We start from the raw sequence: 11,414 nt of genomic DNA, 5'->3' as shown, positions 1-11,414 counted from the left end.
ACTTGTATTTGTGTCTCTTAAATGATATTTAATTACTTTTTATAACTTTTCCCACAAGTCTTTTTATTTTCATGTGTTACTTTTACATTTCTGTCTCTTCTTATGCATTTCTGCCGCATTAGGCAAAGTGGGCGGAGCTTGTTGGGTCAGCTCTTCTATTGGTCAACAGACAGGAAGGAGCAGGAACCATGTGCAGATCTACTGCCTCAGTTTAGCTTAAAATTAGGGATGAGTGTTTTCCTCACCTTTCTTTTTACACAAATTTATTTATTTATTGGTCATTTTAAGTATTTCTGCTTTTATTTCTAATTATGTCAGTTTTGGTCCTCCACAAAGAGACGGTTTTCATTTAATTCAGGATAAATGGAAAAAAAATAATAAAAAAAATAAATAGACGTGTAACACTTTTGAATTATTTAGTCTTAAAATTAGCAGAATCTAATTTAGCAGAAGCTAATCAGTCCACTAGCTGTTTCCTGTTGTCCTGTTTCCAAAAAGCTAACGCTAAATGAGAAGCTAGTTCCGCTATTAGTGGATTAGTGGGTTTGTGAAGTGCCCACCACTGGCTACCTGTCTACGTCATTAGCAGACATCAGTTTATAACTTTTGTTTTCACAGGTGGGATGATTTTGGTCTGAAAAGTTAGGATTTTTTAAAAAGTTTTGGTTCTGTGAAAAGGTTGCGAGCAGTTTGTCACCATCTTTAGCAGATTTAGACTCAGTTGCTGGGACTAATGAGCGAAGTGGCTGCAGCTGTTAGCTGTGGATCTAAAACATTTCTCAAGGAATAATGCAAAATTAACTGAAAAATGTTTCCTTTTATCCGATCATCAGTCAAGTTAAGACTCAGAAAGGAAATCCTCCTCAGATTAAAACCTCAAAAACAGTCAAACCACTCAATCGTCCCATTCAAATAAACCATCTGAAATCAACTGATTAATTTTTAACTAATCAAAGTAAAGAAAAAATATTTATAGGCAATAATTTGGGGAATAAATATGTCCTTTTGAGCTCCAGGTGTTTAGATATGTTTATAGATTATTAATCTGTGTGTGTAAAAAAACAAAGTTTGTRTAAAATCTGTGTGCGCTAAAAATAAAAGTGCCAGCAGCTTCAGACAATGACACAACAAATATTCTTTGGAGATTGTGGACGTCAGAGATTTTGGACGAGGTTCAGACTCAAAGACAAAGAGACCAATTTAGACTTTTGCTTTGCTGTCTGAGAGGGAAACATATTCATCACAGAGATGTTTCAGGAAACACAGGAGACTTTAAAAAGCGAAACAAGGAAGAGTCGTGTGGCTTTGACAGAAAACTGGACGACGACCTCAGAAAACCCAAATCGCAAAGTAAAATGGAGAAACAAATGTGAAGTTGTGTTTACTTACTCTGGAGTTTTACTGGAAAATAAAGACTGTTGAGCTAAAACGCACTGCAGAAACTCTAGATGTGCAGAAATTTAAAGCATGAGCCATAAATGAAGCACAGAGAGGAGAATGACTTCAGGTAATTTATGTTATAAACTCTATACACTCCTTGATTTACTGAGGGAGAAAACAACAAAGATGCTTGTGTGACATCTAGAAAACAGGACCCAGGTGTGCAGGAAAGCAGAACTTAACCTAAGAAATGAAAGAAAAACTGAGTCAAGTAGGTTTCTTACAGCTGCTCTCCTCTGAGAGAACACATAAAAGATCTGATGATTGTTTTACACCGGATGCTCTTCCTGACGCAACCTGGATTCAAACCAGCAACCTCAGGATTACAGGACTCTTCCACTGGCCACCACATCTTACACTGCTGAAAAGTTGAATTTTAAAAATCAAAGTTAATTACAACTGGCCCTTTGAGGGCCACCATAACATTTGTGAAGCCCTCAGTGACGATGAGTTTGACACTAAACAAACARATGCACATTTCATCGCCAATCTTTTGTCTTTTGCAATAATAAAAATCACACATCTTTCACATATTCCAGCCCTGTGTCTAATCTAGAAAAAGAAAGAAGTAGACTTTGGCCTCGCTGCTGTTAAAAGTCTCGATGCGTCACCTGAAGTCAGGCTTCAGCTCAAAGCTGTAGAAGCGCAGGACGCCTGATGTGCAGAGCAATGGAGCTGCACAGTCTCAGTTACAGCCTCAGTGACCCGAAGCYGACAGAACGAGACGGGGTCCATCACATGAGCGGGAAGCAACGAGGTGAAAAAATATCTGGTCACTGTTTACGCTAGGACACTAAAAATACTAAAGAGGCTATTAATGAGAGTCTCCATCACGACTCTTGTCATCTGGAAAGAAGCAGATGACTTACAGTCAGCTGTGAGGAGGGCAGACAAATATAGTGTTTGTTTGTCTCCTCTATGTGGACACATTTCCTTTTATCACTGCATTCTTTAAACAGAGCAAAATATAATTCTAACTAAAATACCARCCATGAGGCGGTATGACCCTGAGGTCTGAGATCAACCAGACTTCACCACAAAACACAATAAATCTGTTTTMGCTTTAAAACCCCCAAAAAAGAAAGAATAAAAGAAATATCTTTGAAAATCTGCAGTCATAAAACTTGTTTTGTCATCTCTATTTAAAGTCCGTGATGAGAGGGAGATTAGGGTTAAGGTTAGGGTTAGCTTTAAAAACAACCCGCAAGGTGAAAATTACAGTAAAATCTGGAGCCGCTGCCTGACCAGAAAAAAGGGATCAGGCTCTTAAATCCTGAGCCACGCCTCTGCGGATCAGCTGGACACGAGCGACCRCAAACCAGAGGAGATCCTCGAAGAAACTGCCGCGTGTTTCTGCTGAGCGGGCCGACCAAATTAAAAAGGCATCGCTTTGGAAAAAAAACAAAAAATCAGCATTGTCTCCTGGCTCAAATCTGTTCCGCACATTTTCAGGGAAGGCAATAAATCTGAATGCATGCATCTTCTTTTTCCGGTTCCTTTTGCCCCAAATGATCCATTATATGACAGTGAATCAAGAACCTGAGGACATGAGTGGATTTCAAAGCCTCTTCAGATGCATTCCTCCAGAGCAAATATATATATATAGTATATAGTCATGGATGCACTGAGCAGTTTAACATTGTCTCGCTGAAATAAACAAAACCTTCCCTGAATGAAACTTTGTTTGGATAAACACAATGTTCTAAAACTTGCTTAAATTTTCCTGCATTTCTGGTKCCTTTGCAGATGTGTAAGCACTAATGCACCCCCATACCATCAGAGAGGCAGGTTTTTGAGCTGTCTGATTTGTCTGACCATAAAACAGGTTTCCACTTTGCCTCGGTCTATTTTCAGTGATCTTTGACCCAGAGAAGCTGGTGGTGTTTCTGGATCATCTTAATGCGTGTTTTTTTTGTCTGATAGAGCTTTAACTAACCTTATGAATAGCACAGATAAGGTTTTGTAAAAGTGTAAATACTCCTCCAGCTGTTTCTTTTTCACACCACTTACTTCCACAGCTTTTGTTGCTCCTGTAACAAAATTTTGAGATGGTTTTCAAATTAAATTCAAAATAACCACGTTTTTTAAAAAAGATAATTATAATAATTCTTAGTTCTAATATTTAATATGTTTACTGTGTTTCATTTTGAATAAAACATGTGCTTGTGAGATTTACAAATCATTGCATTATATTGTTTTATTTTTGTTTTACGCAGTGTCCTAACTTAGTATCGGGGTTGTATTTAAGCGGAGGAACTACTTTCTTTTCTCTCAGACTTTAAAACCCACTTGAGTTAAACACCACGGTGTTTTGCGAGGCCGGCCCCTCACTGCGAGGCTCCCGGGGGGAGGCTGAGATTAGCTAGAATGTGATGAGATGGTGACAAATCTCCAACACTCTCCAGTATCAACAATCTCATGGTGCAGCCACAATGGGTGGGAGTTCAGCTACGATTGGGCCGGAAAACCAAACAAAACAAACAAAAAGAAGAAAAAAAARAGAGCGATGTGGCCAGGAAGCGTGGTATCCATTTCATGCCCCCCGCCAGTTTGCCTGCCACCTGTTAGACATGATCATTACCATGAAGCGAGGGTGTAGGGGGCTAAGCCAGCCACATTTATATCAACAAGCCAGGATAAAACTGTCTAATTATCCCCCACGGCCCCTGGCCCGGCCCCCCGACTCTCCCAGCAGAGCTGAGCCCATTTGCCAGTCTGGCCGGTGGCCAAACTCCGCAGGCTGGTATGTGAAAGCCCATCCTAATGACAGCTCTCTTTCAATCCCGGGTCTTTGTAATTGCCCGTGTTAGCTTATACACATAACGTGGCTCCGGTCCAAGGCAACAGTTAGAAGGTCAGGACGAGGCTTAATGGTACAAGCTTGTGAATTTATTGCTCTACCTGCTCTAAATGTGTTATGATTTGAACGTGTTGAGGTTCCCGATGACAACTGGGCTCCACTTTCAATGAAAATACAGCTTCAGAGTCTGAGAACTGGACCGATCGGAGGTGGTCTCATCCACAGCAGGAGCAAAGACACAATTCTAACAAAAAGCTTTACTAAAACAGACAGCAGATTTGATTTGTCTGATTTCACTGTGAAAGCTGTGCACTCATATTTTTATTTATTTCTATTGACCTTTAATGATCCCCGGATGAGGAAATTCACAGACTCTGTGTTTCCATTGCAAATGTGCGCAAAACTTTGTCGATATTCTGTTAATGTAAAAAAAAATAAAAAAATAAAAAAACAGTTACGCAACTGTAGTGTTTCCATTAAGTAATAAATGTTATTAAAGTCACGTGAATACGTTTGTTCTCATGATAAGTCATTACAAACATGGCAGCGATGGATGTAAACACATAGCATGTTGCTACCACGACACTAGCGCTCATCATCAGAGGAGACGTCGGCGTCTTTTATCGAGGCTTTCCAGAGACAAGTCCCTACTTGGGAGCGGCTACGTATGCTGTGTTTTTGGCAAATTGTAGTCGGTGAGTTTACTATTTTATACTACTTCTGTGATAGTACTACTACTTCTACTTCCTGTTATCTTCATCTTCATCGTCTTTTTCGCCAGTAGAAACAGMCGGTTGTTGATCACGTGACTCCTGTGATGTGAAAAAAGTGTTTCCATTGCAGTTTTGAGTAAAACACCAATTTCGATACGGCTGAAATAACACCTCATCCTAGTGCAAAAACATTTGWCGAAAAACGTAATTTTTTTTCTAAATTGACGTGTTTCCATTCAGCAAATTTATTTTCGAAATTCTAATTTGYRCATTTTCATGGTCAATGGAAACACAGCTTGTCAGCATTTTYCCCATCGCACATGTGAGCACACACGTGGAGCAGTGGGCTGTCATTTTTGAGGCATTTTTGTGTCTGTATGAGCATGTTGGCTTGTCTGTTAGCAAAATATTTCATGAACCACTGGTCAGATTTTAACACAACGCTCAGAAACAAAAGCACTTTATCAATGTCTCAAAATAAAGCTGCTTTAAAGCCAGCATTGACCGTAAACTGCATCTCTAATGCATCTTCAGAATCAGCTTCATTGCCATTGTCAGTGATAAACACAAACTAGGAATTTGCAGTTTAGAACATCAGTTCGGAGAAAGACACACATAACAAACATGGGGGAACACATGTCCACGGTCTKTCGCACTACGGTGCACTACCTTTTGCAGCTTGGAAAACACGCAATAAGGCGAGTTAAAAAAGAGCTCTGATCCTGTGTTTTACACAGAAACACAGAAACATACGCTAAAAAAACACTCGCAGTGCAAGGCAGCTAAGGAGGGGATGGGGGGTGGGGCATCTTGATTATTTTACCCACAAAATTAAGGCATCCCACCACTATGGATGTGCACAGGATTTAAAAGGAGTCAGCAGCTAGAATAATTCGCCAAATAAAATCTGCATATTGCTTCATTTTCGCTGGCAACCTTTGCTACAACGCATTTGTACTGGGATGTGGGAATTTCCCACTTGCATGTGGTAAATTTAAATGGGAATGCTACTGGGAATTCCTTGTCAGAAAGTGGGAGAGTTCAAAATTCAAGATGACAGCTACCCACCACAACTCAACAACTCTTACTTTTACGTCATTTCTGTTATGTTTATTTCACATTTAGTCAGTTGTGAGTCAGAACTTTATAGTGTTTGTAAGAGGATGTGTTAAAACGCTGTTTCTACGCAGGAAATACCACATAGAGSTCAGTTATTGTTTGTTAGCAGTGCTYGGTTGTAGCAAAGAAACAAGGAATGTGATGTTGCTTAGTCGACGTTAAGCACAAAACGTTACGTGGCCTTCAGTGAAAATGAGTCAACYCATTTCAGGATGTCTTAAAAAATAAAACTTAAACTGTCTATAACTCAGTCATTTTTAAAGCTGCTGAGCTAAGATTGGGTGATATATGACATTTGCTGTCAATAATCAATTAAATGAATAAAGTGACAAACAAAACTGTTATTTTCTACTCTGATTAAGCATTTTTGTTTAAATGAWATCAAAGCAGATCTTCATGTGACAATCCGTCCTGAGAGCAAATGTTGTCTGAGTGTAAGCACTTTGCACCTGTGCAAAGCTGACTATTATCATAACAGTTTTGATGGCTGCAGAGGGGGAATGCGGGTGGGTGGATCCAGGGCATCCATGTCCCCACGGGAGGTGGCATTAACGTCTTAATTAGGACGCAGGGGGGACGATTCAAAGTACTCCGAGATGACGAGGGACGGAGCTTTGGGAAACCGGAGCTGATCGTCTTTCYGAGTTCAAGGCTAATTGCTGAAAAGGATCTGACATGGATGTGCAGTGAAACACGGACGGTATGTAAAAAGATGACGTGAGGTCATTTCTAAAGGCTGGTATCCTGTGAAATTACAATTTGTCTAAATATAATTCAGYACATGTTTAAATGACAAAATTATTTTAATGAGTATTACTAAGGCTGCATTTTTTGTTTAACATAAGGCAAATCATTGCATTTTGGACTGTTAAATTTACTTTTCACCATGAGTGACCTAACCACCCGTCAGTGAAAGCTGCCATGGCCGCCTGTTTACTTTCAGGAATGTATTTGTCCTCAAGATCTGTGATAAAGCAGCAGCTGTGGCAGATATGATTACTACAACTGGACCGAAACTGGAAGAGCGCCYAAAGTCCTGAGCAAAGTTGTGTCGCTGCATCAAGAGTTTAGTTTACAGAAAGTCTAATGACCTGAAATAAATGACTTTAGAAATCAAATAAGGTGTTTGTTTGGCAAACTCGTTGTTGGCTGATTTAGGTTACATCATTTAATAACACTTAGCGATATTAGCGCCAAAGAGACGCTGAGGGTTAGTCGCAACATGTCAAAACACAAAGTCGAACTGTGGCATTGGTTTGATGAGCTGACAAATAAATAAATAAATTCTGGCATGCACTGATTACAGCTTTGGTTTTTGTAAAGCGCTAACCTGCCAATTCTAAGTTCTCTTTAAGAACTGTTGCTAAAAGTATGCATGTTACTTTTGGTTTGCACATTTTGAAAAAGTCAAACAACTGATTCGTTATGGAGAAAAATATTTTTGAGTGTCAGATTTATGTGGAGCCAAATGTAAAAAAAATGTCACCAACAGATTTTCATTATTTAGCTGAGTGTAAAATCGTTAAAACAATTTCCTCTAAAATTTTATTATTTAGTTAACTGTTCTTAAATTTTGCTAATTTTTACTAAATTTTCAATTCAAATGTTAAATAATGTGTGTATAGGAACACAGCTTCTACCGGTGGTGACAAGAGAAGCCAATAATACTGCTTACGCTGTTTACGCTGCTAGCTTTAATGATGCTAATGCTATTAATGCTGCTAACGCTAATGCCATTATTATATGCCATCTTCAGCAGCGCTAACAGTGTTAGCAGCATTATCAGAAGTAACAGTTGTTATTGTCACAGGATGATGACGTTACAAAAGCTGAGCACCCAGGCTGCATTCCATTCCGAGATACCTAAATGTAACCTTCTACATTTAGCCACAACATGTAAGATKTAATTTTTACATTTAGATTTACATATCTAATAGGATTTAATATGTAACATTTACTGTTTAAATTTACTATTTAGTAGAAAATTAGCAAGATGTAAGAACAGAGAGAAATAATAAAATGTTAGAGGAAAAATTTCAGCTAGGATTTTACAGTCAGAAAATGAGTTAAATAATAAAAAAATTGTTAGTAACCTTTTTATATATATTATTTTTTTAAACTTGGCACCCCGTGTAGATGGGTTAGGAATCAGTCAAACCTAAAATCCACTGGCTTGCTTTAGATAAGCCTCTCGGAAAGCAAACCTAAGCTGTGACATTTACTGCAACTCATTTCAAATTAAACCCACTATACATTTAAAAACAAATGCCAAAGAACCTTTGTTAAATAAAAGTAACTGTCTTATTAAATAAATTCCTTTAACTGACAACATTTTTAAACACTTCTTCCAGATTTATTCCTTTCGGACCAACTTTGTGTGAAGTATTGCGAGCTGCTGTTCAAAAGATCATCAGGAACGATTCCCCCGGTGCTGTCCAAACTTTATGGAGTAGTATAAGCTCAGCCTGCCTTAATAAAAATACAGGTGCTTTTGTTCCTTTTCCAAAGACTTTAGCAGACCTCCTTCAGTTAAACAGTAATTTATCATTTATTTATTCCTTGACTGATGAGAAGTCAGAGTTGGACGGGGTTGAGTTAAAACATTCTCGCTGTTTGTGAATCTTCAAACACTGAAATGCCAGCTCGCRCATTTTTCTTTTGGGGATACAAAGATCATCAGCTTTGAAGCAGCAGAATTGCTCAGGGATGAAGAAAATCATATAGAGTTTCCACATGAAATAGGGAAGACAGGCGTCCAGAGGGAGACGATGAATTGAAACTGAGGCTGGGCCTGATGGACCACAGGATGTGCCTGCAAAATTCAGACAAATCAAAATGGCTAAAAAGTCTGTTAGTGCCCATTCACTTCAACTGAATGGCTTGTTATGTTCTTTAGCCCTTGGAGGAAACACTACAGGAGGAGCAAAATGGTTTTGACATAACTTGATTTTAGTGCTCTGCAGGTTTTCTCTCCTCCCTGCGGTTTAATGTTTTATTCCACGGGGTCCCGGAAGGAAGCAGCCCAGTAAATCCATACTGCTGAACTTAAAAAGGAAACAGTATCTGAAGACAGGTGAAAAACTGAAAGATAAATACCTCCAGGCCTCTCGCCTGCGGTGCTTCACTCCAGAGGGTCATATACCCAGCCACGCAATATAATGGCACAGGCATTTGGTTTAAATTTAGCCAGAGAGGAAGTTGTATTTAAAAAAAAAAAGAATGAATGAAAGAAAGAACACCCGCTTTACTTTTTAAAGCATTATTCACTTTTTGATTAAAAACTTGCAGCATATGTTACAGAACTGATTTTTTTTAGATAGCAGTGCAGGTATTTGGGTTTTCCAGACCTGTTAAAATGAAAATAACTGGGACCATTTAAAATAAGAAGGTGGTAAAACAAGCTGAGTACAAGGAACTGAAACATTTAATAGATTATTAGCCTTTTGGATAAAAAATATAAAAACTTTAAAAGGATTTAAAAAACTGATTGGGGATGTTTGTTCAAACATTTTGAAATGGGGTTCTTTGGACTGGGTATGAGCAATGAATATCTTACCTGTTGTAGATAGCTTTTTGACCAGCCTCAGTTTGGAGGTATTCTGACCATATGGTCGCTAGCTAACAGCTAGTCTGATTGTGATTATTTGCAAGCTCAAATAGCARCAACAACAGCTAGCTGTAGCATCTTTGTTGCAGTCTGTGAAACTTTTAGCAGCCAGTAATAATTCAGTACAAGTGTCTTACCATTAAAGCATGAATCATTTCGGCTGAAATAATCACGTAATGCAAAACTGGCAGCAATGCAATGGTTTCCAAACATGAAGTGTGATGAAAATTCTGAAAGTGGAGCTGTTTTAAAGGTATTATCTTTACTTAAAAAGATCTGAACTATCCCTTTAGGCTGACTTGGTTCAACATGACGCACACGTAGCATAAACAAGCAAAGCTAAAACACAAAAATCTAACAAAATCTGAATCGACAAATCCTTTCCTGCTGTCTTTTCTGTAGGTTTCTTTTAAATTCTCATCGGCTACAAACATCGTTTATTGAGCTTTAAATGCGTGTCATGGAAAGATAAACACAAGTGTGATAATTGCACAGAAAGAATTCAAAACATTATTTATTAGAGTCATTTTCTCAGAATCCAATTGACAGCATAATAAATCAGGCAAGCTCCATTTACAGATAATTTCCAACAAGTTGCTAATAGTTCCTTAAATGTTGATTTACTAAAGATGCTTCAGTAAAATCTAAATATTTTCTGCACTWTTTTTTTCTTCACTTGAAATGTACTGCGGGAATTTAAAAACTCATATAGTGAATAAAAGCTGCACAGATAAAGTAAGAAAACAGAAGCATTGTCATCTCTAAACGGAGTTCATTATTCTTTACTTAAAGGTAATCAGTGGGGCTCCCTGCTTCACCAGTTGCACGACACAATATTTACATATCTGCTTTAATCATTGCTGTTCATTTATTTTCACCCTATTAACATCAACATGTTGGAGTATTACCAGCTGGCTGAAAGAATGTGGATTAAAATAAAGACTCCACTGCAGTGAATTGCTTTGGTATGAGGAATTTCTAAACCAATGCACTTGCCAGCAAGAAGCTCCAGTAAATTCTGCAGGGCTCAGAGGATAGTACAAAAAAAATGAGTAAGAATTGCAATCTGACCTAAACGTTTAACATGATGAAAGATAACAGGGGCCCTGGCATAATAATCTCTGAACAAGATGTAAAACAAATGTGCAGAAAAGCATAAAAACGACCATGAAACCTAAGTGTTTCAGTCTCCAAACATGCCATGACCGTGGACCATCTGTTTTTTTCCTCGTTACGTCGGGGGAGCCAATGGAGAGGTCTGCAGTGATGCGTAACCTCCATAAATATTACAGATCCTCAGAGACGTCCCTCAATTTGTCCACTGGTGATTCATCTGGGAACTAATAGTGGAAGACAATAAGCAGCGAGAGGGACCATGTGAAAGACATCAGTAAACATGTGTGTAAATCACACTGACCCAGAGCCATGGTTGAAAAGTCTCTTTCCACAAAAAAAAAAAAAAAATCATCCGGTTGGATGAGCACACGGCTGCTGGCCCAGGCCATTCCCAGATTCCTGATGTTTTGGCTCGCACCGATGATGAGAGCTTCTCCTTCGAGTGACCTTGCAAGTAGTTTTCCTGTTGCAGCTCGACGGTGCTGTCGGTTCCTGTCAGTCGGAGCTAAAACAGCCGAAGATCTCTTTTACTCGGGGAGGATGAGCTCGTTCACCACGCAACATAAACTACACGTCCCATTTTCCTTTCACAAATTTTGTACTGTGGATGATATATATA

The 11,414-nt window shown here is 38.7% G+C and overlaps 1 long non-coding RNA gene across 1 annotated transcript in view; it reads right to left on the bottom strand.

The window, feature by feature from the left end:
• Nucleotides 1-11,414, bottom strand: part of LOC106522451 (uncharacterized) — a 118,687-nt gene that overhangs the window by 58,700 nt on the left and 48,573 nt on the right. The gene's annotated exons all lie outside the window — the stretch shown is intronic.

Source organism: Austrofundulus limnaeus, unplaced genomic scaffold (assembly GCF_001266775.1).
Source record: "Austrofundulus limnaeus strain Quisiro unplaced genomic scaffold, Austrofundulus_limnaeus-1.0 Scaffold129, whole genome shotgun sequence".
NCBI lineage: Eukaryota > Metazoa > Chordata > Actinopteri > Cyprinodontiformes > Rivulidae > Austrofundulus > Austrofundulus limnaeus.
The sequence above is the reverse complement of the archived record's forward strand: the minus strand, read 5'-3'. Positions and strand labels throughout refer to the sequence as shown.